Below are 26,539 nucleotides of genomic sequence, written 5' to 3' on the forward strand. Positions count from 1 at the left end.
CACTAACAGGCCTTTTCTGACAAGAAGTAGATATAAACACTCACTGACTTCACCAGTTCCTGACTTCACCATGCAACCTGTACTATCAACTCTGAACTCTCCAAGGGAACGAGACTGACATTTAAAAGTGACCCTCTCTGCAGCATACAAAAATTCCCCCTGAAGTACATCTGTTCTATTTAATTTGCATGGGTAATTACTAATTACTAAATACTAATAAAGTATTTGAAGCCGTTAAAACTCAGAATTAGAACTACACATTACTTAGAATTTAAAATACATACATCTGTTAATAAAAGCAAAGAAATGTTTCTGACTTTGGTGCATTTAACTTGGTATAAATATTGAAGAATTGATTGGAGAAAGGATTTGAAAAGAAAGAAAAGACTGCAGCATTTACAACAAAACTGCAGCATAGAAGAAACTGCGAGGGAGAGCATGGAGGCTGGTGGAAAGGGATCAGTAAGTAGGAAGAACAAAATTGAATGATCAGTGTCAAGTCTGACAGGCCAGAATTGTGACCTATCAGCTGTCAGGGGGATCACGGAGGCACACACACAATTTCAGTTTCCTCCTGCCAAGCCTGTCTGTCCTGGTTTGTGATCAGTAGGCTCTTTCTCATAATTTGCAAGGATCTGCATCATCCTCTAGCATTTCAGGGGACTGCCAAGCCACTGGCATAGAGAAGAGAAGCCCAGAAACTGTACTAAGGGGAGCCACGTAGTTCATAGGCAGGTACATATCTAATCCTCAGAAAAGAAATTGCAAAATATACACATGCAGAACAAGTCTGCACTTACAGAGGCACCAGTGCACACAGACATTAACTTTATGAATCAAAAAGGCTTTTCAATGGTAAAGACACAGTTAATAACCTTGACTGACTGAAAAAAAAAAAAAAAAAAAAAAAAAAGAGAGAGAGAGAGAGAGGGAGAGAGAGAGAAAATAAATTTTATTTGGATGTACAGTAGAACACTTAAGAATATTATTTTGGTGTTGCCATTTGCTTTTAACTCAGCACTTGGAACAAAGACATTCCTGGTTATACAAAAGCCCACCAGTTCAGCATTATATGTCAAATAGTCAGAGTACTTACTATAGGCTTAGAAGAAAACGAAAGATTAGAGAAGGAGAGTTAGAGACTTTCTTTGCCTGAGAAGAAGGTAATGCAAAAGGGACTTTGGCAAAGAGGGGGTTCTTTTGTTTCAAATTTTCAAGTGACGTGTTGCAGCATCAGCCATCAAATCATACTATACAAATATTTTAAAGTAGCATAAGCAGCAAGCACAATCCAGAAGAACTCCAAAGTGCTTTTGTAGACTATTTAACACAGAGCTCCCCTCCCATGCATTAAAAGATTAATGGTGAAAGTCAAACACTCAAAAGTAATAAATGCCAATTGCCATCTGCTTATGCCATTATTTCAGATTTCTTGGGCACATGCACTCCATAATATAAATTGTAATTCTATGATTACACAGCTTTCTCCACAGCTCCTCTGAAGCCAGGGGATTTGGAGTGCAGTTCCACACCTTCTTTTCTGCATGCTCTTGTCCACTGACTCTGAAGACAGGAGGATGCATTGCCCACAAGGCTGATCTAGAGTGTTCATCAGAACAGAATGTTTCACAAACAGCATCTAATGCATTTTCACCCCTTTCCTGTAAGGTGATATTATTATCCCCATTTCACAGATTAAGTGGCTAGCACCTGGTTTTCCAATACATTTAGCACTGGGTAGCTCTTCTTTCCAAGGAAGCTCGGCTCCCCAGGAATTCCCTTTTAACTGTGAATGCCTCTGCAAATCAAGTCGCAGGCCCTGGAGGAAGGCTGTAGCTGAGGAGACACTTTAGGACTGCACACGCAGGTACTGCTAACCAAAGAAGCAGATCTGTCCACTCCACACCCTGCTTCTTCTCCCGGCCATCTGCTTCTTCCTGCCCCAACCTTTGTCCTTCACGGATGTTCATGTGACTCTACAGCAAACTGACTCAGAGGACTGATCCAGCTGGAAACTAACCCAGCAGGAAAAGTACCCCTAGCTTTCAGACAGATGAGCTTCCTGATCCAGTTTACGGTGTGGCCTCATAAATGCCTCTCTCAGTACAAGAAGGGACAAGATACAGGAACAGACAGCCAGGAGGGCAGGCAGGTAGGATTCCCTTTTTCAGTGGTGCTGGCACTTTTCTTTGGACAAAAGTGTTTGTCAAACTTTAGCATGAGGACCACAAACATGTTAGTTAAATAGTTTGGCTCAAAGCTAGACTCAAAGAGAGACAGAAGCTGGAATAGAGAGTGGTAGGGGTGGAAGAGCTCACAGTTCTGGCTCAGCTGCCCTCTTACCTGAAAACTACCGAACTCTGTGCTTCTGTGGGACTGCTCTTCATTGTTGGGACTTGCACATTGTGTTCAAACATAACACGTAAATGGGCATTCCTCTTCACTGATTTCCCAAGCAGCTTGTATCTGGAGAAGAATATGACATTTTATTCTGCAAATGACTGAACTCTTTAAGACAACTCAGCTGAAAGGAGTGAGTGTGTTTTTGTTTGTTGTTTCTGTTATGAAGAACACAGTTTAAAAATACACAGAAACAGTCCAAAGCCAGTATCTCAGGGCTGATATTATGCTCTTTCACTGGCACAGGAATTCCTCTCTTCCTTTCTAGGAAATAGCAGAATTTCATCAGAAGTGGTAGAGAATGCTCCCACCAAGAACAGCTCACGACAGTGTGCTTAAGGCATGCGCCTGGTAAGTGGGAGGTGTCACTGGACATTCCTCTGGTCCTAAGAGAAATGCGACCCAAATGTCCTGTATCCTGGGCAAGTTTTGTCCACTATGGCAGAAAGGAGCGGGTCCCTTCCTGCTGGCAACACCTCAAAATGAAAGCAACCTCTCCTTTCTACTTGTAATATACATCTTCAGAAAAAAAAAAAAAAGAAAAAAAAATGCAGGCTGTGAGTACTAAGGAACAGAAGTATCACCTAATATTATCTTGGATTTTAATAGTCAAATCCTTTAAAGAGAGAGGAAAACAAATAAACAGTACCCTTCACAATGCCTAGTAAGTTTAAACAGAATTCTCAAACGTGAATGATTCACTCTGAAGAAAATATCAAACAAAAAGCCTTCAGATACATTTCATTTTTGTATGTCCATAACTCAAGGTGACTATTTTCTAAGCTATTTTATATGCAATTAGTCCGAAATATGTTTTTTTAGCTCTCAGTTTTCTGAACAAAATATAAAATGACACAGTTATTAACCTTTGGGAAATGTCTCCTACACACAACAGAATTAAATTCTACAGAAGAAAAAAAAAAACAAAAAACTGAATAACATTGGGAGAAATTCCAAATGACTTACCACTCATTTGTTTGATGGATAGTTGGGCTAGCTCTCACTTTTTACTGAGCTGCCAATCACCCTGAGTTCTGGGATATGTTCCGAGAACTCACTTAGAATCACAAATTGCAGTCACAGGCTTCCGTGGCTGAAGCTGTTATGGAAGAAACAATTACTTAGAGAAGATGGTACTGTTTCTGAGGGAGGGTAATGTTGTGGTATCAGTGGCTTTGACTTTTCAGCAGAGTAAGTTTCTTCTTCTAATATGACATTTAAAGAGATGTTATCTGTTTGGAAATCTGTTCTGTCTGAGGATTTCTCTACTGATGTTGAAACTCAAGCTGAGATCACCATAATAGATAGAGAGAGGGAAATTGTTATATCAGTTTGTTTATTCTGCATTTGGCAACTCTCTGAATACTCAATTTCATTCTTTCCATAGCAAAGGGTGTTAGTCATTCTGTTGTTTGTCTGAGTATTTCATATAGTAAGAGGAAAAGGGAAAAACATTTTGCAATTCTTGAAATCCAAAAACTGACAAAAGGATTCTGGAGTGTGGCTAAAATGCAAAACTACTTTCCACAATTTTTTGAAAGAGCTAACCCACCTGTCATTACTACGTGTATTGTAAAAGTATATTGTAAAAGTATATTTATACTCACAGAGTACACAAAGTCAACAAAGTCAGTTATGCTGAGTAGCTATACTTCTATTTTGGCATAACTGCTTCAGTTACTATAGAAGCTGCACGTGGCTCATCCTAGATTACCTAGATTAGAAGTCTGGTTCATCAGATTTTTCATTACATCTCAGGCTCGAATGCCACCTTTTCTGTTGTGAAAAGCGCTTCCTATCTCACATCAACTCTTTCAACACAAAGACGTGGGGAAAAAAATCAGGATCTCTTCTCCCTCAATATCCATGCCACAGGGATTCTGTAACAGGAGTGACTTAGCCTCCAGCCAACACCCTTGATTCATTAGGGTGCATTAGTTAGCCTTTCTGCCCCCGCAAGGTCTTGAAATCTTATTACAGGAAAAGATGGCTAAATTAAGATCTCTTAAGATCGCTTTTCATAGTTCAAAACTCAGTATCCACTGTTCTCTTCACTTGCTGAGAAGAACATCAGGCTTCGGTTGCTTTGAAGTCATCTTCCAGCTATTTTCATCAAAGAAGCCTTTACTGAAAAAAGGAGAAGGTTAACACTTCAGTTCAGCCTAGAACTGCTTTTCAGCAATACAAGTGTACCAGTATTGATTTATTTTTGCTGCTAAGGAAGAAAAGAGAAGGGTCTGGCCCAGCAAGTAGCTCCTCCAGGTCTGCTGAATCATGAAGGCTTTGAAAGTATCCCATGGCCTGAAAACTATGTTCTCTGGGGATATCCTCTTGCTACTTAATAAACCTTTTCTTCTCAAAGGTCAAATATTCAGTCTGGCCTATCCGTTGTTATTCAAGGTTCACAGAAGTTTCACAAGCAGAAGCAATAAAATAAAAATGTCTGTTGTATATTGTGGTTTCAGAGTACAGAAGTCTGTCTTGTTGATACAAATGTTCATTGAACGCTGAATGGTTTTTAAATTAGCTTATAAAATCATCTAGAAATTATTTACAGCCGGAAGCCGAAGTGTATTTGTGTAAACCTTAGATGGATGTGGCTACAGAGCTTGTTAAGCGTGAATACCAGGCTGGGGCTTTGAGAGCCTGAGGTACTGACAATATTTTAAGACTATCAAATCCTAGTGATGTTAGAACCTCAGAAAAGAATACACAGGGGCTTGTAAAATGGGGCCTCTGGCAATTATCTAGGGGAAGGAGTTGAGAAAAAAATTGCCTGGAGACACTGTTTTAAGAATAAAATCTTCTCCGATTGCCAAGGGACTAATGAACTATATCTCAGAATGCCAGCCAAAGCCCTACTGCCAAAATGTGCATTTCATTTCAGTGAAAGCAAGGAAGAAATGTATTTCAATCTTTTCCATCTTCAAAAATGGAAAACGATTTTAAGAGTCATCAAAAGTTTTTAAATTAAAAAAAAAAAAAAAAAAGTTATCTGCAATTTTCATTGAAGAAAAGTTAAAAACCCTACACAATGCCATAGAATCATAAAATACCCCAAAGGGATATTCTGTGATTCTATGGAAGGGTTGGAAGGGACCCACAAGTTCATCAAGTCCAACTTGAACTCCGGCAGACTCGGTTCCGTGATCACTGCCCTGGGGAGCCTGTTCCAGCGCCCAACCTCCTTCTTGGAGAAGAACCTTTTCCTAACACCCAGTCTGAACTGCCTCTGTCCCAGCTCCATGCCGTTCCCTCGGGTCCTGTCACTGTCCCCAGAGAGCAGAGCTCAGCACCTGCCCCTCCGCTCCCCTCGTGAGGGAGCTGCAGGCCGCCCTGAGGCCTCCCCTCAGCCTGCTCTGCCCTGGGCTGAAGAACCAGGGGACCTCAGGTGCTCCTTGTACGTCTTCCCCTCTAGACCCTTCCCCATCCTTGTAGCCCTCCTTTGGACACTAAAACCTATTCAGAAATTACTGGAGCTATTTTGAACGTATGTATGGATTTCCCCCAGTTAAAACTGGAAGGAAGAGTTCATGATACTCTTAGCAGTTCTGGTCTAGAGTAACCAACACACTCGTATTTCAGGCTGTTGTAACTGTGGAATTCCCTGTCCCAGTTTCTGGTGAACAAATCCTTAGGTTTCTTTCTCAGTTTTCTGAAAACCCCTCCTGAGATTAAAATCTCAGCCTGTGTGCCTTAATGAGACATCCTAACGACATCACTGCACCTCCCTTCCTCCAGACTTGCTTTATGTTTTCCCCCACTTTGAATGGCCTGAAACACCCAATATTCCCCACACCAGCTCCGTAAGTATTTCGTTTTAAAAACATATATATAGTTCTCAATTTTTTAAGCTATTGTGTTTAAAAAACAAACAAACGTGACTTCAAAAGCCATTTAACAGAATAATATAAGTTCTTGCAGCTGCTTTGTCCCCTCTAGTCATCTAATGACATAGGTGGATCTGCTGATCTAATTATGAGGCACATGGATTGCAGGACTTCCTGTCTTGACATTTTCCTTACAAGTTTTAAGATTTTTTTTTTTTTTTCACAATTTTACTTTTTATGGTTCATTCCTGTACTTGGAATACATACAGAGCTTCCAGATATATTAGTTAAATTTGCAGTGAAGTGACTGTTTTTCTGCGATATTGCCTGGTGGAGTTAATTCCGTTTCTGTAAGAAAACATAACCTAGTTGAATCACGGTAACTATGACTCATTAATCTGAGACATCTGTTGATAACCCCTGAAGTCACTGTATTTCAGCACTGCAACAATTAATAACCCTTGCACAAAACAAATAGGGAACATTAATGGATTAGTAACCTCTATGTTTTGGCCTCCTGTGATCTCTAGACTCAACAGAAACGTAACCATAGTGTAAAAATGAGGTAAGTGTTAGAAGTCTAGACATCCTATATCTGGCCATTCTCTTTGGTAGCTGCCCTGGGGTAGTTATTAGAAAATCTATAGTTAAGCAGATTAAAGTTTCTTCTAAGTGGTGTTGCTGGCAATGCCCTCCAAACAGAACAGGATAGCTGTAAGAGCAGTAGTGCATTTTTCCCAACTTGTATTTTTTGCCTTAAATTGTCCTTTACTGATGCTGGACTTTCAAAATGACAAGAAATCAGCTCATGTACAAATACTTGTTGTCACTTTTTCTAGTTTCCTTCCCCCTCTATCCCCTTAAGACTTCTTCATTATAATTTATTGACACACAGCCTAAAAAACTGTGATTTTTCTACTGGGAGTGGCAGTTGCTGTTTGAAAAATCACTTGTATTAATAATTTTAAGCTTTGATGAAACAAACATAACAATTATGTAAGGAACAAATAACACTGCACATATTTTTGCAAGTGATCAAATAGTTTATGGTTGCACATGATGAAGGTGCAATAATTTTGCAGGCTTTTTTCCTTTTTCCTGAAAATCCTCCAGTACTTTTTTTCCATCTATCTTTATTACTTTGAAGAAATGTGGGGAAAAAAGTTATTCAGTGAAATCCATCACCAGCATAAAATGTGATTGACAGGGGGTTTTGTGACTTACGCTGGTTTAATCGAAATCAGATTCCAGTTCTAACATCAGAGAAACGCATTTGGTTAGAAGTAAGATACAGTTGCCAGTGGAGGATTCCTTTATGTCTGCTTTTAGATAGGTCCCTGCTGCCCTTTTAAAAATGTAAACGTGCAATTAATGCAAGCACATATCTAGTGAAATATTCCTGGTGTTATCTTCCAGGTGAGACCTTTAGAGCTGTAGTGCTGTGTTCTGTGTGGTTATTAAACTTCCCATAACTCTTCAGACTGTCTTCAGTATTTGCACTAACGTCTTTGGCTCAAATTTCCTCTCTCACACTGTATAATATTAGTTCTTTATCAGCCTACACCCTTCATTTTGCAAGTGGCTATATTGATCTAGGCCTTTTTTGTGTCAATATGCACAAACTGTCACTGCTTAATGCACATCATAGCTCAATTTAGTGGGAGTCACTACTCATCTGAGCCCTGACAGGAATGGCATCAGGTTTGTAAAGTGCTTTGTGGCTCTTGGCACACCTTTACCATTTACAGTAATTTCTTTTTGGCAGTAGTAAGATTTCTAGGTGAAGTGGTAGAGCTTTATGATGCAAGTAACCTTGCTGTTGAACTTACCAAGAAACCAATCTCGACTCTGTCAGGTTATTTTTAAAAATTATATGCAACCTTGAAGCACTCCTTGCCAGCCCGTCCACCATCAAAGCCTGGGACTGGGCAAGAACAAGAAATCCTGTCTGCTATTTTCAAGCCCGTTATCATCTTTTACGTGTGGTGATTTGAAAAATCAAATTTGAAAAAAAAAAAAAATCAAATATTGTCATTAACTGTGCGTTTATGGATTGGTCTCATGGTCTGCTGATAGCATTTTGTGCAGCTACCACAAAATTCATTTATGGCTATTTGATTTTAGGAATGCTACCTGAAGAACAGCTGCTCTGCAGCTACCTCTGTTGGCTGATCAAGCATCAAGTCCCGTGGCTGTCTGTAGGGTATCCTCTCCCACCTCTTTCCCCAGTGAACATAATGTGTGCTTCACTTTAACCACAAGTAGTCCCCCAGGTTTCAAGCGTGGTACTGCAACTCATGTGCTCGGGGTTCAAGTCACTGCACGAAGATGAAATAAGAAGGCTCATCCTGAGGACTGCTGGCAGAGATATGCAAAGGAACAACTGTTCATATAACCTGTTTTCTTAGGACTGACACTAAAACAAAATAGAAAAGCTTATGAACAAGGTAAACCAAGTAGTGTTTACACTAGGTGAGGGGCCTAAGGGTGCTGCTTTCAGGAACTGGCCTCTTTTCCAATGGAAACTGCTGCAGCTATTGCCACCACAGCAACTCTTTTGCTAGCTAGCCTGGTTGATGGTGTAAGCTCCCCTACAGGATACCCTCTACGCTGCTTTAGTGATCAGTTAACTGCAGGCACTTTCCGTGAAGGGCCATGCTGAATCACTTCTCTTCCCCGATGAGCCTGGCTTCCCACTGTGCTGACACCCAGTCTCCCCAGCATCCTGCTTTCCTGCCTGGCAGCCAGGGAGCTGCTATGTGACACTGGATGAGCCAAGAGTTGCTGGTTTTGTCTAGTGTTATTTCTGTTACCGTACTCCTAAAAACACAGCCATAGCCAGGAGGATCTCATGCTACGATTTACAGGGCCTGACTGTTGTTTACACAAAGATGGCTGTGTGGTCCCGACAGCCTTTGAAGTGGGAATAAATGGCATTACCAGGCTGCTGTTGAAGGAGCAGTTCAGTGTATACAGAAGTCATGTCTGTAACATGCATCTGATGCCCAAGCTTAAAACAATATGCAAAAATAGGAACGGTAGCAGCAGGGCATGGAAATTTTATATGACCTAATCAGACAAATAAAACCTTAGAAGGGAAAAGCAAGACCAGCAGGTGACTGGTTATCACAACAAAAGATGTCAACAAGCAAATAAAGAGGTAGTAAAACAGAATGAACAGGTTTTTGCAACTCTATATTACAACCTGGTGACAGCAAACATTACTTAGTGATTATTCGTTTGGTGTCTTCGTAATGTATTATGCCCTCAGCACAGGAGATATTCTTTAATATAAATTTGGATTAGCAGAAATCCTGTTCATCTAAAGAAAACCTCTTGGGCATTGCATTCCTGAAGGGTGGTGCCATCAGCCGCAGGAGACTATTACTAACTGTTGGAACAGACATCTGTGTAACATATTATATATATTTAAAGCTTTAAATATATCTCAGCAGTTTCTCTAGAGGAGATAGTATTTCATTTCCTCTGCTGGTTGAATGTGCATGATCAGGATGGATGAAAATCCCTTGTTACATGTTTATGCAGGCCATCTTTAAAATCTCGCACTGCATCATGCATTTCAACAACTGAAGTACACAAGCACCGCTTTGCAATGTGGTGCCCATTACAGACTCCAGCCACAGGTATGAAGTTATTTGGCTGCCTGCGAGCTGGGAGCCCCGTTACAGAACGCACCATCACGTAGGGGTACAAAAGTACAGTGTCCAGTCTCAGTGCTCTTCTTCAAAGTCACAGCCCTGTTTACCACAATCTCTACACCTGGCCTTGCTTCAGACTATTTTACAATATACCCTCATTTGTCATATTACAAGAACTGAAACAGAAATAGAAAACTGAAGCTCTTTGTCCAAAAGCAATCTTACTCTCTTTGCAGCATACAGGAAGGAGGCAGAAATGAATGTTGCCAGTATCTCAGTTTATTCCAAGATACATCTAAAATGCTTTCCCACATCAATACCACTGAGTGAATTACTGTTGTGAAATCAGTTTGTGCCAATTCTTTCTCTATACCTTCTCAATTCCCCTGCAACCTCTGCAGCTCAGTTCTACCTATCTTAGCACTGAGCATTTCTTTTACAGCAGACAGACCCATTGATTTTGTTAGGACATCTCCTGGGATCAAACCCTCCCCAGTTTAAATTATGATGGCAGACGCTGTCTCTAAACATCTGCTGGCTGCTGGAACAGCTCTCTGATTACAAGCAAGCAATGCCAATGAATGTGAAATTACTTATCAGACAAAAAAAAAATAAAAAAATAAAAGAAAATATTTGAAGAGAGTTACGCCAGGCTCGGTGGCGGGATGGGAAGGCATTTTGGAGAGATCACAAAGACAACGTTGTCAAAAATTGATTTGGCTTATTCAAAGCACTAAGATACGTGATTGTGAGAAATTGTAAGATTTCAATTCCCCTATTCAGCTTGGAGTTTCTTTAGATTCTAATTACCACAGCTTAGAAGAAAAGAAAGCAACTAACAGAAGAAAAATGACCTTTTATGGAAGCTTGGCACTTAAATCTGGGAAGGTTTAAAAACATTATTGTAAGAGTTTGTTATATAAAATACTCTTAGTAACACTTCATATTAAACAAATAGAGAAAAATTCCCTTAACTGTGTCAGGGCGTGTCACTGCTGACCTGCTTCTCACCTACAGGGCCACTTGTGATCTTGAAAAAGGATCCGTACTTGCAAGCAGAGGGAAGAAATATTACATTCTTAACACAGAACTGCAACGTGTCCTTGGGCATTGTGCCGAAGGTATTGGGATGAGCGATTTGAGCAGCCCTGCCACCTCAGCAGTATGCTGGAGATGGGAACGCCTCACAAGCCCCAGCACCGCCTGCTTCCCAGGGCACCTCCAACACCACCCAGCAGTGGGCTGGGGCTACCCAAGCTGCCGAAACAACAGCAGCGATGATCACGCAGCGGTTCTGATGGCACGTGGAAGTGGTTTGCACCCCAGCACTTCAGACACCAGGCACATGCCCAGATCAGTGTAATGGAGATGGCCTTTCTCACTGTACCAGACATTTGAAGTTCATACCCAAATTCCATGGCTTGAACTCACCTCTTCTTATAATGTGTAACCTAACTGGCTAACATGTGGCGTGCTGTCTTTCCTTTGATAGGACAACAGAAAAATTAAAGAATGCCTGATTGAATCAGGCACGAGCTTCCCACGGGATAAAATTAAACAGCTTTCTGCTGGTGCTGCGAAGGAAAACGCATCAGGTACCACTGCAATGATTTAATCACGCAGCATTTGAAAAAGGAACAGCAGCATGTATACCGCAGCAACATCAACGGGAAACCCAAAGCTGAGAAATGCCAGATATCTGGTTAAATAACGAATTCACCTTTCCCCCCTTTCCATATGATCTTGGAGATTTCTTTTTGACAAGAAAAAGGTTTGTCTCTTCTTCGTAATAAGAGTTGATGAGGTGTAAGAAGAGAAAAGGAAAATCTCAGTGTTTCCATTCCTCCAGCAAAGCCCTGCATTAACAGAGAAATCAGCCTTTACTTGCAGCTCCTTCTCCTATCATCTGTTTGCAGAAGTTCATTGCTTAATTCCCATTCATATCGCCTCTGTGGAGAATAACAGGCTGATGACATTTCAGTTAATCATAATCTTCCCCTTCTGTGACAACCTGCCAGCAGCCTTTTTGAAAATAAACTTGCAGAATGAAATTTTTTAAAAGAAGGATTTTTCCTCATCCTCATGGAGGGGAAGAGCTGACAAGATGAATATGGGAGAATATTTTACAAATGAAATTATATATATATATATATATTCTGGATTTATTACCATCTCCCTCTCAATATTTGATGTAACTTGTCTGGCAATTTTCTAATTAACATAACTTTATGTTTTTGCCTTTATCCTCTTTGGCATATAGGACCCCTACTGCCTCTCTAATGTGCTTACTAGCAAGGATACCTTAAGTGTCCATGGACTAACTTAATTATCAGGCAGCTATACAAGTGCTAACATAATCATCCCTTTGTGTGTGTGCATGCAGAGAGAAAATCCTGTGCAGGGTAGGAAAGCAAGGAACCTTTTAGGAGACTTCCAGCCATTAATGCTAGACATCTTACATGTCATGAAGTCTGATAAATATGGCCATTTTAACCCAGTAAAGGAACGGGAAATGCAAGAGTGAATTGGGAAGAACACAGGAAGGCTTGGAGGGCTGGCTGGCAGCAAGGCTCACAGGAGCCATCACCAGCAGTTGAACTGAAGTCATGGCAGGTGTAAGATTTGGGTTGAGGCCACTGAAACCCAAGGAAATACTATGGGCCAGAGGCAAAACCACAAGCAGAGGCATCATGGACAAACAAAGAGAGAAGTCAGAGGCTGCCTCATCCAAAGTGACAGCTTTTGTGAAAGTTCAATCAAAGCTGCACAAGTGTCAGCACCTTTTGTTCACAGCAACAAAAGGCAGGATGTTGAGCTCTCTGGAAATAGCCTATCTCGTAAAGCACTGCAATGTCATCAAGAAGAAGAAATTCAAGTTTCTATCAACAACTGCCAGCTTAAAGTCAAGAAAATATCCAGGGGCAGGCAAAATGAAAACCTCCTTCATTAACACAGTCAGTTAAACTACGATGTCTGAACAGAAAGCCCGTGGTTCCTTCCTGAAGCTGAATACGCAGTTGATCTTATAGAGATAGTTGATCTTACGGAGACCTTTGTCAGCAGAGCAGAGGGTCGGCAGTTCATTTGTGACACAGAGAACCAACAAAGAAGTGAGAGCATATTCCAGCAGCCTTGAGCCTGTTAGGCCAAGGAAAAGTGAAGGAAAGAAGGGAAGTTGTTGCATGACTGGTTGAAAGAAACTTGTGCTGGCATCTCTCTTTGAAGAAGGTGCAGTGTTGCCATGGCTGGGGCTGCCTGGGGACCGAGATCCAGAGCTCTTTGCAGGAACCCTAGAGCCTCCAGGAGTACAGATGGATTTCCTGATCTTGCTGTAAATGCAACAGAGTTGTGAACAAATTCACTCCATCCTTTCTCCAAGGGACAATTTCCATATGAACACAAAAACATCAACATTAATTTTCATTTAGTACAAGAGTAATCGGTTAGCTGTGGATAGCTGGTTTGCTACTTCTTCTCCTCCTTAGAAGAATTAATAGAGAAGTCAAACACTTAGGCAGCATTAGCACTGAAATAGATTTCTTTCAGAGAACTTTCATTCCAGCTCCTTCTGCAGTGGGTAGGGAGCTCACACCCACCACACACCCCCACGGTCTATCTGACTTCTTCACACAATGTACAGTATAATCACTCTGCACCTCCACTACAGAAGGTGGCCAGCCGCGTGACTGGTAACCATAGCAGCTGCAATAACCCAAAAAATCCACTGCTGAATGTATGCACGAGTCTGCTGCTTTAGCATCACTTTATTTTCTGTGAACAGTATCAATGGGTGTACCTCAAGATGTCCCAGTGATTGGTGAGAAAAGATTCTGTTCCTTGCCACATGGAAAACAGCATGTCTCGCACAGAAGAATGTTTTCTGTCAGCCTCTTGACTTTTGTAATGTCTAGAGATATTTTTCAGGAGCTGTAATCTTAGGCATTCAAACCAGGATTTCTATTTCTCGTATGGGAAAGATTGGTCCTGGAGATTTTCCATGCTGGAATCTCTGGTCTTTTTCCTGTCATGTGCTGAGCACTGCCTGCCAGGGACTGAGAATTAATGGCAGGCAGTAACATTTGATTCTTTCCCAGTAACAACGCTAAAACCCAGTATCATGATACCACTAGCTGCCTCAGTGCTATTAGCTCTTTCAGGCAGAAACAGCAAGCTTTCTGCAGGTGGTACATGTGGGGAGGGAATTTCCCCCTTACCTCTCCCTAGTTATCACTTTGCAGCTGATCAGAAGCTTGGGAGAACTTCATCCCTTGGAGGAGGCTGCAGCAGGATGGAGCTCTCCTCCAAGACCTTCCTGGGCTATGGGAGCTCCCTCCCCGAGGACCTATAGACCCTTCTTAACCCAATACATCAGCAGCTTTCTGCCCTATTCTCTCCCCATTGCTGGAGTGAACACACCATGAATATAATAATACACCAATGCTATGGAAGAGAGTGAAGAAGAAGGGGAGTAATGCAAGAGCAAAATGAAGCCAAGCAGCATCACTGCGGGCAGAGCAGCAAGGACCTAGGACTATTGCTGTGGATATTTTGACAGAATATCCTCTTAGCTTTGGTAGCAAATCCACTACTGTGGGCATTTAGAAGGCTGCTAGCGTTACGGTGCTGGTACACCACTGCATCCACTATCTAAAGCATTCAGTTCCCGACAGTATGTCACACTTGGACATAATCCAAAGCCAGTGACAGTCTAAGACCTGTGAGTTATAAAGCCGATCCCTGCATGCTTATTTATATTAGAAAGCTCACATTTCATCCCAAAGCCCAAAAGCAAGATATATATACCTCAACGTGCAACAAATTACAGATGACTCATGGAATCCGAGTTCAAGTCTTTTGGACTGCAGCACAAATGCTACCACCAAAGCAGCTGCTTGGCAGAAGAGTCCTTTTCTTCTGTCTTTAGGAATATCAGGAGCATCAGAAAGCCCAGTGCTATTATTTTCAGCAACATCGTTTTGTTCAGAGAAAGCACAGCAAGTAGGGATTTAGCATCATCTAAAAATGAAACTTAATGCTGCAAATGCAGTCTTTGCGGAAATCTGGAGTGCTCAGGTAACAACCTCACAGGCCAGGCTTGTTTTAATTACTTCTAAAACAGTGGAGACACATAAGGACACTTGACCAATGTACAGAACAGCTGATCCGGGCACCTCCAGAGATAAAAGCATGAGTTACTACATTTTTGGTCAATGTGCTGTAATTATTAATTGCAATAAACATTCATCTTTGAAAACTAGCGTATAAAAAGCTTACCAGGAGCATTGGTTCACAGCCTCTGGGTACCAATGTGAGCCAGAATTTGCCCTCGGGAGACCAAGGAGAAGGTACTTAAGAGAATATTGGGTCTATGACTGCCTCACTCCTTCACAAGGGCAAAGAAAGAACAGGCTCTTCACAAGTCTCTTTCCCTGTTAAGCAGGGCACTGCTGGCAAAAACCAAGCCAGGAACATCAGGCTAGAAGGGACTGCTGGAAGAGCCCAGCACTCTGGTTTCAGAGACATGCACCTCGTTACTCACTTCCCTTACTGCCGAGATCAAATGAGGAATTGTCACACCTGTGGTTCCCTCGGAGCCTCATGTGAGCACCTCATTCATGAATTTCAAACCCCTCAAAGGGTCTCTGCTTTAGGCAGAGCCCGACACATGCCGCAGCCTTCCTAGTGTGTTAAAGCTTAGGGCGGTGACAACCCAGACTGACAGGGCTGAAAATTCTACATATTGGTACCAGATATTTTTCATTATTTCTATAGCGTAAGAATTGAATTGTGAATACCAGCATTTTTGTATGACTGCACCTAGCTATACACAAACAAAAGATCGTTTACATTATTACATTTTTTCCATGAATCTGTTGTGTAAGAGCTTCTATTCCAACAGAACAACAGTCTCTCGTCTGGCTTTTAATTTTGTGGAAACAATTAACTTAGCATACCATATTTTCTAAGAAATTTAGCCAAACCCAAGCCCCTGATTAAAATTGGATTTCCAGTCAAGCAAATTTTAATTATGTTTCTTCTATCCAGACATTTTCTATTAAGGCATATTAACTCCCTTTATTTTGCTCTCTTCCACACATAGCAATAATAATTGGGACCAAAAAAAAAAAAAGTAGCTTAAATTTTGCCTTTTATTGGAAATGTTTGTTGCTATGCTGATACCTCTTCATGGCCAAACTAGTAAAAATGCAGAGATTTTAAATATTTGTCAGTGTAAGTGGTGTCACTAAGCAGTTTGCATGTAGTTAGACATAGTTGGTAACAGATGTGCTTACATCAGCTCTGATAACATTCAGAAAATCATTTAACAGAGACTTCATAATGACTGCAAAATGATATTCAAAAGTAATTACTTCCCTTGCAGCATTCAGTCCATCTTGCGGCTGAATATAATCTTCACATATTAGTATATTACACATTTGGAGAGGAATTGGTGAAGTAATTGCTAGTACAGTGAGGAGTGATCATCATTCATCTTACAGTATGGCCTTGCTTTAAATAGCTATTGAAAGGACTAAGTCAAAAGAGGTAACCTACATGTAAAAAAAAAAAAAAAAAGCGTGAGAGATTCAGATATTTTATAATTTGGTTGGGTATGAATAACAAGTAGACTTTCTATTTGTAACACATTATTCACAGCTATGGGAAGTTATGGCACCATGCCTCCCTTTAATTTGTTGTTGCTGGGAAAGGCTGTGGAAGTTGGCTTAGCATTGATTTTTTAAACACTCTAAAGATTCAATAGATACAGATGCACTTTTTAGAAACGCCATGGGAAACGTCTGACTCTCCGTGTGCTTGTTGCCATTGCAAGAGGACGTCTCAACAGCGCAAAGCGCAGCACCATGCCTGGTAATGGGCCTGAAAGATCAGACCTGCAGTTAGTTGCTGTGATCATTAGGCTGCTTTTTCACCTGTGTATCTCTTCTTCCCATATGTGCTCTGTAATGAAATGTAGCAGGCTGTTAAGGATGAAGAGTAATGGGAGCAGTTCTCGCTCTTTCATTTGTAATTTGGATAAAACACTTGTGACTGTAGCTCACTTGGCGATGCGGTGATTCATACAGATCATCCTGCTGAGCTTGACTCAACCGCTAACTCTTGAGCAAAATGAGCAGACTCAAGCCCCTTTGTTCAGAGGAGAGAGCAGAGCGCTGAGGCAAAATTCAGACCCTCTGGGAACAGGATAAGGACCTGCTTAAGTTCTGTGGTGCTTTCACTAAGGCTCCTCACAAGCAGGCTGTGGTGGCGTCTGTGACCTTGGCAGGATTGCAGAGGTCACCCGTTCCTTCAGATAAACACCTGGGAACAGAGAGCTGGAGGAAGCTTTATGAGGGCTGTAAAAGCATCATAGCCTTTACAAAACATTTAATAAGATTTCAGAATGCCCCTTTTAAAAAAAAAAAATAAAAATAAAAAATGAACCTTTAGAGGAAAAAAAAGTCAGAAATTACTGTTGTAGCTCTGGCTCCAGTTCCTACATATGAGGGTTAGAAAGTTGGATTCTGCTCTGCCTTCCCCTTGCTTGAAGCAGCAGTCTTGAATCCCATACCACTGAAGAGTTAATCCTTACTGTTTCTCCTTATTCTTGATTATTAGCTATTGCCTGCATTGCTTTTATAGTCTATCCTCTTCAGTTCTCCAAGTCATATTTTCTTCCTTCTGTGGGTGTGCTCCCCCTCCCCCCTCATTTTTCTTGCATTGCAGAAGGATTTGCGTATTGTTAATATTATTTTTACCACGCTTCTCCTTGTTCTCATTTTAAAAATAATTTTGTTTTCCAGAAACCCTCTCACAAGGTGACCAGTCTAAGCTCTGGTTCTCTCTCCCAGATGATCATTCCCATCACCCCAACCCCGTTGCCACTGCCCTGAGCGCTGGGGAGAGCAAGGCCGTGGTGGTCAAGCAGAGGTTTCTAGAGATTTTCTTGTTTCCCCAGGTGGTTTGGAGGCCCTCCTTGGGCCTGGCCCAGGATGGAGCCGTACACACATCCTGATGCTGCCTGCCAGGGGGATGAGCAGGAGGCTGGACAGCCCCTCCTGAGCAAACAGCAGGGGCATCCATCGTGGCCTCATCCGGCCTTGCTGCGGGTGGGCTGCAGAGCACAGAAGGTTCCAGCTATCCGCTCCCTAACCTCCCGACACGCACACGGAGAGGCAGGATGTAGCCCATGGAAGGAACCGGCTGTGTTTTCACTGCACAAGGACATCACACGCTGGCCTGCGTTTCTCAGCAGTCAAGTATGTGCCTGGTGGGCTGGCTCCAAAGCTGTCTCTAGCAGCAGGGCTGGTCTGCTCCCTGCAGCAGCCGTGCTCAGCTCCTCCCCGAGCCCAGCCCTCCTCTCACGGCGTGCCAGGGAGTGCTCAGACAGCCATGCAGAACCTCACGGTTGAGCCTTCGTCCCAAAAACTCTCCTACCACCCACTCAGAGCAAACTCATTTTGTTTGCCTAACGAGAACAAAGAGCTGAGCCAGGTAACCCTGCCAAGCGTACAGCCAGGATTGGAGATGTTCACATCCCATCTATAACACCTGAACCCACCCATTCAGCTAATCCCTACACAGCTATCATAAATCATCCCGTGTCACAGGCATTAAAGGGGCACTGCTTCACCTTTACCAACTTACAAAAATAAAAAAAAAAAGTTGTTAAAACAGCCAGTGAAGGTAGGCACAGATCTCCTTTCTTCTTTGCATTCCAGAAAGATGTATCCTGGCAGGTACAGAAGATGCATAAGCAGGATGTGATGGATTAAGAAACACTCCCTCTCCGTACTACTAACTATATTTTTTATTCCTTAAGTCAAAATACCTTTGTTATAAAGGGATTTATTATGTGCTGTTAACTCAAAAACAAAACAAAGAAAAAACCTCTAGAGAAGTGTGAAAGAAAATGTGAGACAAGCTGGAGCTTAGGTCAGACATACAGCATTGCCTGCACACTGTATTGCCATTGAAATAACTTTTCTGCAGTTGTGAAAACCATATTTCCCCGAGGCTCAAAGCAGGGTGTCCAAAGCAGTGCAGGGGTGGGGATACCAAGGTGAGCAGGAGGCTGGCAGGCCTTACTGCACCCCGGGAAGCGGTCACCACCACGCTCACCACATCCCTATCTAGAATGATCAGTTAAATTCACTGACAGATCGGGTCTCTATTTAGACAACGTGCCTACAGGTATCCCATAACACCACAAATAATCTCCTGAACGTCAGTAATCCATAACGCTCGCATGCACATCACTTTACATGGCTCAGCACTGAAGGAGCAGCTTCCAAATGCGAAGGGAGAAACACGTGTTTCCAGACAAGATGATTTATTGCAGGTTAGCAGAAAAGAAACAAGGATGAGAGAAACGAAACGCGAATCTGGAGCAGAAGGAGCGGTGCCTCCATCTTGCACCCTCTCCCAGCCCCGCTGCTCCGCAGACAGACAGGCAGGCTCTGCCTTTGGAGGCTGCTGCAGAGCGAGCACATGCCAGTCCCACGCAGAGATGACTAAGATCCCGACTGTTCAGTTCACTGAGCCCCTCGAAAAAGCCCAAGTAAATACACTGCTTTCCAGAGCCCCCTCAAGGTCAAGAACTTCCCAGAGCCTCCCTTGCTGCCTGCTGTTGGCCGCTTCCCTTTCAGGGGAAAGCTCGCTCCAGTAACTTTTGATCCAGCTGATCCTACAGCTTCAAAGGAGTTACTGGCAGTTACGTGTCCTTGGGCCCCGTTCCCTGAGCAGTACATTTCAGTTGTGATTTTCCATGTTTACAGTATTTTAAATGTTAATAATGCACAGAAATTGTTTACAGAAGCGAAGATGAGTGATAGCAAGAGAATTTGCAAACATGCTACAACCGAGAGTCTTTTCCGGCCTTTATCTTTTGTTTGGATGAGGGGGTGGATGAGGAATATTAAGGAAAAAGAAAATAACTTGCAGGTTTTTGTTCGCAGCTGAAGTCCGTGCTGTCACTGCTGCTCTGCTACTGGCACTTGCAGTGTTTGCCTATGGCGTGCCCGTGCTTCGAGCAGCAGCATAGATCTGTCCTTTATTTAATCACTTTGCTGTAAATTGATTTTAAATCCACATTTTTCATTGCACACACAGAGAAGGGAGCCTAGTTCTCCCTCCTCCATTGCTGATTGCTTCCAGCTCCCTGTCCTTCTGCCTGGCTTCTGGCCCAGGGAGGTTAGAGAACAGCCAGCGGCTGCACGTCCCCTTCGTCCCCCGGTGCACCACACGCAGGTATCAGATTCAGGTGCCATACAGAGACCTTTTTGGTCACCAGACAGATTAGTACGAATAGAGTCCATAGGAGACCCCAGTTTCAAAGCTGGGAAAGAGATCCTCATGCAGAGGGCTTTCCAACACCGCATTCCTGGGCTGAATGCAAGCACGGGAGCTGGATTTGAATGTAACCTCAGCTTCCCTGGAGCTGAGGGATGCTGGTCTGTGGGACTTTGGCCTGACCAGCTGGGGGGCAGGATGCACGTTCTTACAGAAAGGAAAACATCCTGAGAGCCCAACCAGCAGGAACACAAGGCTCTCTTAAAATTTCTGGTAAATTCATTTTGGCAATAGAAAAAATACACAAACCCACCTCTCCTTGAAGGAAAGTATCTGTTAGAACTGCACGTCTAGTTCCTATGTGCTCTCCCATGAGAAAAAATACAGCGCTTCTTTCTTCCGCTCATCCTGAGGATATCTTCATTATGCTCCACTAAGAGCTCAGTATTACACGAGGATGTTGTTAATGAATGCCTCTAGGCTGCAAAGGGCAGAGTCTCGAGAGCTCTATGATTAAATGTAACTCTCAGTTCCGTAGTACCTGCCATCTGAAGATCTCGCTTGTTTGTACAGATGCCTGTGAATTAAGCTCAGTCGCTCACAAGTGAACTATTTGTGATAAACACCAAATACCCTGACAGCAACAACGCCTTCCCCAGGGCTCAGAGACTGAATTTTAAGGACTTGTGATTGGGATGAGAATTGAAGCCAGATGCTCACCATTGTGGGGAAGCCCTCCCTTCAGCAGCATGCATGAAAGGGGGAGAGGAGATGCTCCCACCGCACCCTGTGGCAGTTCAGAAAAGAAAAAGGTGACCTCTTTGCAGCTGTTTCAGAGAAGGCCATAGGCAGTGGATCCCAGGCAGAAGAGCATGCCTTCTGGAAGACACCCAAGGAGCTGGGTTTAAGGCCTACCTACCCACAGTGCTTCCCAGCTGGTTCACTGCAGGCTGAACATGGGAAGCACCATCCTCAGGTTTGTTCAGGTCCCACAACAAAGGAAATTAAACTCCGTCCTTACACTGTATGTAAAACCCTCGTGTCTAATGCAAGGCTTTAGATTTTATGCAGTCCATTTGATCTCATTCTCCAGAGTTAAACAATTCAATAAAAGTTACAGGATGGCCTGGGAAGGCATGTCTCTCCTCTTTCTTTTGTGTCTTATTTCAGTGACTGCTTCACCTCCAGCAAAAGTAATTATTGGCAGAATAATTTGAGACAGGAAAAATTAACACAAAGGGATGATTTTATTCTAATCAAAGTGACCAGTAAAAGCTGATAGGTTAAAAAAATGTCACCTCTCATTATTCTAGCTGCCTTTGTTTCAGGAGTCAAAACCAAGCAGAGATTTAGCACTCAAATCCTTAAAGTAGTGGTGAAATGCCATGACACCACTGGGCTGAAAGTTTCACTGCCAAATGCCTTAATCAAAGGTTGAAAGCCCCTGCATCAAGTAGGCTCCTTGTGCAAGTTTTTGTGAGCAAACGTCTTTAGTAGCAATGAGGTCATGGATCAAGTAGACACACGTTCAAGTTGCCAAGTTCAGATCCCTCTTTGTTCAGAGTTTGAACCATTCTAGCTTTAGCTGTTTTGAACAGGCAAGCCCACGGATCTGCAGGCTGTGGAGGTCCAGAGAAGCAGCATCACAGTAATTAGCAGGCTAGTTTTAATTAACGATGAGCTGTTCAGTAATACAACGAATCGATACAGTATATGTCATTCTTGAAGGCTTTTCCAGCATTCTTTCTAGCACTGTTCCATATACGCTAGAGGCAAAATAACGAAATTTCTTTCAGCAAGATGGGAAGAGAAACACATGGTCTAGGCAGGGCAGCTGGTGAAATCCTGCCCGAGGGGGAGGTCTGAGACACTCCACATCGGCGGCTGCAGGGAAATGCATTCGCCCAGCCAATAAGAGAGACTATCCAAAGGTCATGAGGTAGCTAAGCAACAGAAAGGAAAAATCCTCCATTGTGTTACTTCCAGCTGGAAATAAAGCAAAAAAAATAAGTTGCTGGGATTCGTGGCAGTATTGTCCAGTGGGTAGACAGCTTAGCTATGGGAGCAGGGGGAGTCTGGCTTTACTCTTTCTGCAGGCTTGCTCTGTGACACGAAGCAAATGAAGTATTTTGTACCTTGCTTTCCCCACCTAAAAAATGTATGTGGGATATCTCAGTGTACATAATACACCTTACCACCATAGCAGGGCTGGGAGGTCTACCTTGCTACGCTCCTTTCAGATGCTCAGGTAGAAGAAGCTGCAGAAGTTGAGACGAATATAACTTTTTTCTGTTTATTTCTAATAGGTAGACACACAGTAGGAACCATTTTGACATGTGTTAGTGTAGGTGGAAATGACTCATTTGGCTGCACTGGAAGCTAGCTGCTATAGACTGGCTGTTGGTACAGTCCTAAATAAATCCCATAAAATAGGTCTTGAAAAATAAAGAGAATCTTGCCACTCTGTTACTAATCAACTTAATCTACTTAACATGTACGTAAGAGAATTTATACACATGTGAACATACATACATGTACACTCCCCGTATCGTATCCAGTCTTCAAATTGCCTGCACAATGTGCAAGAAGAGTGCCACAGAATGACCCAGTGTTTTCCTACTGTTTTTACAATATCATAAGACAACCTGGAAAACACCACACAGAAATTTCCTGAACATTGCTTACGTGGTTTTTAAGAGATCTTTATATCCAGAATGGTCTTTAGCAAGAAATGTATTGTAACAGTGAGGACAAAAATGTAAGTGACAAAACCAAGGGGCAGACCAAGACCAGAAAAGCTACAAAATCAAGTCCAGAGTTTAATTCCCCCTTCTGTCAGGCCTTCCTGACAGACACATGCGTCCTTTAGGGCCTTCCCCATGCTCCAGTCCGCGGATAATCCAAATTAATGCCACCCTGAATGTCGACAGAAGCAAAGCTAGTGGTGGAGGCGAGAACATTTTGATGGCAGCATATTAGTGCCTGGCTCAGGAAACAGGGCCTAACGTTTCTGTAAATTTATACAACTTAATTAATCAATGGCTCAGAGAATTTTCCAGCTAGGAAAGGATTTTAAATGCAAAAATGTGCTTGGAGCCCACAGTTAGGTGTTGATGGCTTCCACCCCTCTCCTGTCCAGAATATCAGCACGCTATAGACAAAGCTGCTAAGCCCCCTTCCAGACCTCCTCCCACCACGGAGCCCGGAGGAGCTAACTGAGCAGACCTTCTTCCTTTGTCCTTGCCAGGAAGGAAAACTAACACTGCCAGCAGCCAGGCTACAATTATTGCATCGGTTTCACACTCATCCACTTTCAGCCTCACAGCAATGTCACCTGCCTGGGGAAGGATCTCAGAGAATTTCCCAGGCTGCAGAGCTGCGGTCGTGTTCACGTTTCGAATTCACTGTGAATCTTTCTGCAGCCCCAGGCCCCACAGATTCTGGAAGCCACTTCATCAAAGAAGCTTGGATAGCTGGAAACATAGGGCATGCAGTAACATCCTCTGAGGCACATAGCTTCCAGTCACATCAGCGGAAAGCACTCATTTCTTATAACCCACTCTTTCTTACCACTCATTTCCTATGACAAATCTTGCAGTAAAAGTTCAAATCCCAAATATCCTGGAAAGGGATGAATGGGTGTACAACACAGGTGTCCAAGGCCTATTCTAAAGGCAAGAGAATAATAGCAAAAGTCAAAACTAATCATAGCATCTGAGTGCTCCAGAAACTAAAGAACTACCCCACAAAAAGCTTGTGTCTGTGCTCTGTGTAACTACATCCTCAAATATTTTTTGTAGCAAGTAGGTCACTCCCATTTTGGCACACGAAGTAATCTGACCCACCTTACGGTGTGTGAGTAGGGGACAGCTGGGCACGTGCATTGTGACTTGCTAAAATAAGACATAAGCCCTTGAAAACAGCTTAATATAATCTTTCAGGGGTTCCATCAAGCCTTCTAATGGGGGGACTCTTATTTCTCCTTACATCTGGCTAGGACTGCACTCTTACTAATGATAAAAAAAATACCAAAAACCTTCCGTTGCTGTTTCGTTCTTGTGGAATGTATCCAAATAGAGGAGATTTCAGGCAGTGGCACTGTTTCCTCAGCCCACATTTGCTTTTTCTTCTCCAGGAAGATGCATGAGGAGGATCAGACAGGAGGAAGTGCCTTTCGCTCCAATGATCTGGGAGAGATAAAGAGAGAAACAATTTAGAATCAAAACGATCCCCAGCTGGAAAGCAGAGATTTGTCCCAAAAAGAGGCAATGCGAAGAGAAATTGCTAAACTTCTGATGGAAATAATGAAAAACACCTGCAATGTAGCTCCCTAAGGAGACTAATTAAGTGAGAAAGATTGGTGCTTATTGGAACTTACAGACTCTCAGCAAAATTTAAGGTTTTATCTCTCACATGACTGATTTGCTTCTATTTTAGGGAAACATATTTTTTCTTTTGTTATACTGATTAAGTGACAAGATTGATTGGCTTCCTATGCTACTTTGAGTGAATCACATACACCTATATCCTCCAAAACAGGCATGTGCTTAGTTACTTACACCTTCTGCACATCAGTGTGCAAGAAGTCCACTCCTTAGTCCACTCATAAGCAGGACTGTCTGCTTATGAATGGCCTGGTTTCTTGTACAAAAAGATATGTAGATATGTGTGACTTTTTTAAGAAAGAAAGAAAGAAAGAAAGAAAGAAAGAAAGAAAGAAAGAAAGAAAGAAAGAAAGAAAGAAAGAAAGAAAATTAGGCCTTGTATTTAATTTTCCCCTCTCCTAAAGGGAGATAGGTATTTACCTATCACACAGGCTGTTTGAATCACTCAGAGCATATGCGGGGTGCTTTGCAAATACAGAAACCAACAGTCTTGACCCCAGGGGGTGCAATATAGAAAGAATTAAAACACGTAACAGGGAAGAGAAAAAAGACAAATCTGCAGGCAAGTAGAGCAGTCACATTGTTAATACATACCGAACTGGCTTGTTCTGTGGTTTGCCCCATTTATTTGGCAATTTATTTTTCTTTAAGTTCACTGTGCTGCTGCATTACCTGATACTTTCCTTGTGCCTGTGGCAGTGCATCTGGGACACGTGCCACATGGTGGGCGAGAGCAGGCACAGGCCGATGTCACCGCACGTCCACTTGCTGGGTGCCGTGGGATGTGCAGTCCCTCTGCAGTCTGGACACTTGAACTCGGTGACTTCTCATCAGCTTCTGCTCTCCGCTCCTCAGCTTCGCGTTTGTGAAATACAGGTGGGGTCCTGCCACCTCGGAGGGGAAGTGAGAAAAGAGATTAGGTAGTATCTGTAAAGCAGGCAGTTACTATAGTGATAAGCAGCACAGGAAAACTCATGAGGAAAGTAATTGCCTTCAGCACGGATAGTATGCAGTCAATAAAGCGTGGAGACACGCTCCCAACAATGGAGCAGAAAACACTGAGCAGCTGCTCATTAAGTGCACGCCATCCATCTTGTGCGCTGGGTGAGGCCCGGGTCCTGTGGAGTGGTGTGTGATCATTAAATTAACAGCGGCCCCTCAGCATGTGCATGCAGGCACTCTTAACCCTGGCATCACCAACTTTGGAAGGCTTGGCCCTCAGATCTTTTGTAGGAGGACAGAGAGGGCGCAGTGTGTAATTATCCAGGTTAGAAAAACAGAAATTCCACATCGTGGCATCGAACTGACACACGTCACCCGAGCCACTAGGGTCCCCTACGCAGACCTCTGTCACTTGGGCCACGGGAGCAACCCACTGCAGTAACAATCCTTCATCCTCGAAGTGTGGAGCAACGGGAAGGTTCAGACACCTTCGCTTTATGTGCAGCTTCTGGGGAAGGTGATGGCTTACAGGAAAAGTCTCCTGCCCTACTTCCACCTGGTTTTGCTTTTCTCTGCCCCTTCTCTCCAGATTGTCCTTGCTTTTCTCTTCCTCCTCTCCATCTCCTGGACCAGACTTCTCCTGACCTTACCTGTGTTCCTGTGGTCAGCTTCCCACCATATTCTGGCTAATTCCTTGTTTCCAATCTAGGGCACCTCGTACAATTTTGTTAGCCATCCCAGCCAACTTCTTAGTTGCCTCTCCTAACCAAGTGAACTCCGCCTCTGAATCCTGGTCTTTTGTAAGCTCTGTTTTCCCAGCTCCCAGTACTTACTATCTTTGCCAAGTCAGCTTCAGACTCCTCTTCCCCATCCCCTCCCCTGGTTCAGTTTTCATGACCACCCATTAGTTTCTATTTTCAGGAAATGGAGCTTCTCCCCAGAAGCCAATTGTAGCAATTCTGGCTAATGAAAATGCTCGGTATTGCAAGATGAGCTAAAGGTCACATGTACTGGCAACGCTGCAGACTTTGAC

General features: G+C 42.9%; 1 protein-coding gene and 2 long non-coding RNA genes across 4 annotated transcripts in view; 1 reads left to right on the top strand and 2 right to left on the bottom strand.

Annotated features, from left to right (window-relative positions):
• LOC137857503 (disintegrin and metalloproteinase domain-containing protein 20-like) overlaps positions 1-26,539 on the top strand; it is a 371,501-nt gene that overhangs the window by 68,116 nt on the left and 276,846 nt on the right. The gene's annotated exons all lie outside the window — the stretch shown is intronic.
• Positions 934-15,553, bottom strand: LOC137857509 (uncharacterized). Its single transcript, XR_011097111.1, has 4 exons — positions 15,164-15,553; positions 3,367-3,499; positions 2,344-2,466; positions 934-1,599 (listed from the first exon to the last, which is right to left on the bottom strand). It is a non-coding gene; the product is annotated as an uncharacterized lncRNA (long non-coding RNA).
• LOC137857510 (uncharacterized) lies at positions 18,635-26,333 on the bottom strand. Of its 2 annotated transcripts, XR_011097113.1 has the most exons (4): positions 26,157-26,333; positions 25,237-25,455; positions 24,216-24,366; positions 18,635-22,165 (listed from the first exon to the last, which is right to left on the bottom strand). It is a non-coding gene; the product is annotated as an uncharacterized lncRNA (long non-coding RNA). The 2 variants fall into 2 exon arrangements; XR_011097112.1 differs by having other exon boundaries at positions 18,635-24,366.

The sequence above is a fragment of the Anas acuta genome, chromosome 5, assembly GCF_963932015.1.
Source record: "Anas acuta chromosome 5, bAnaAcu1.1, whole genome shotgun sequence".
NCBI lineage: Eukaryota > Metazoa > Chordata > Aves > Anseriformes > Anatidae > Anas > Anas acuta.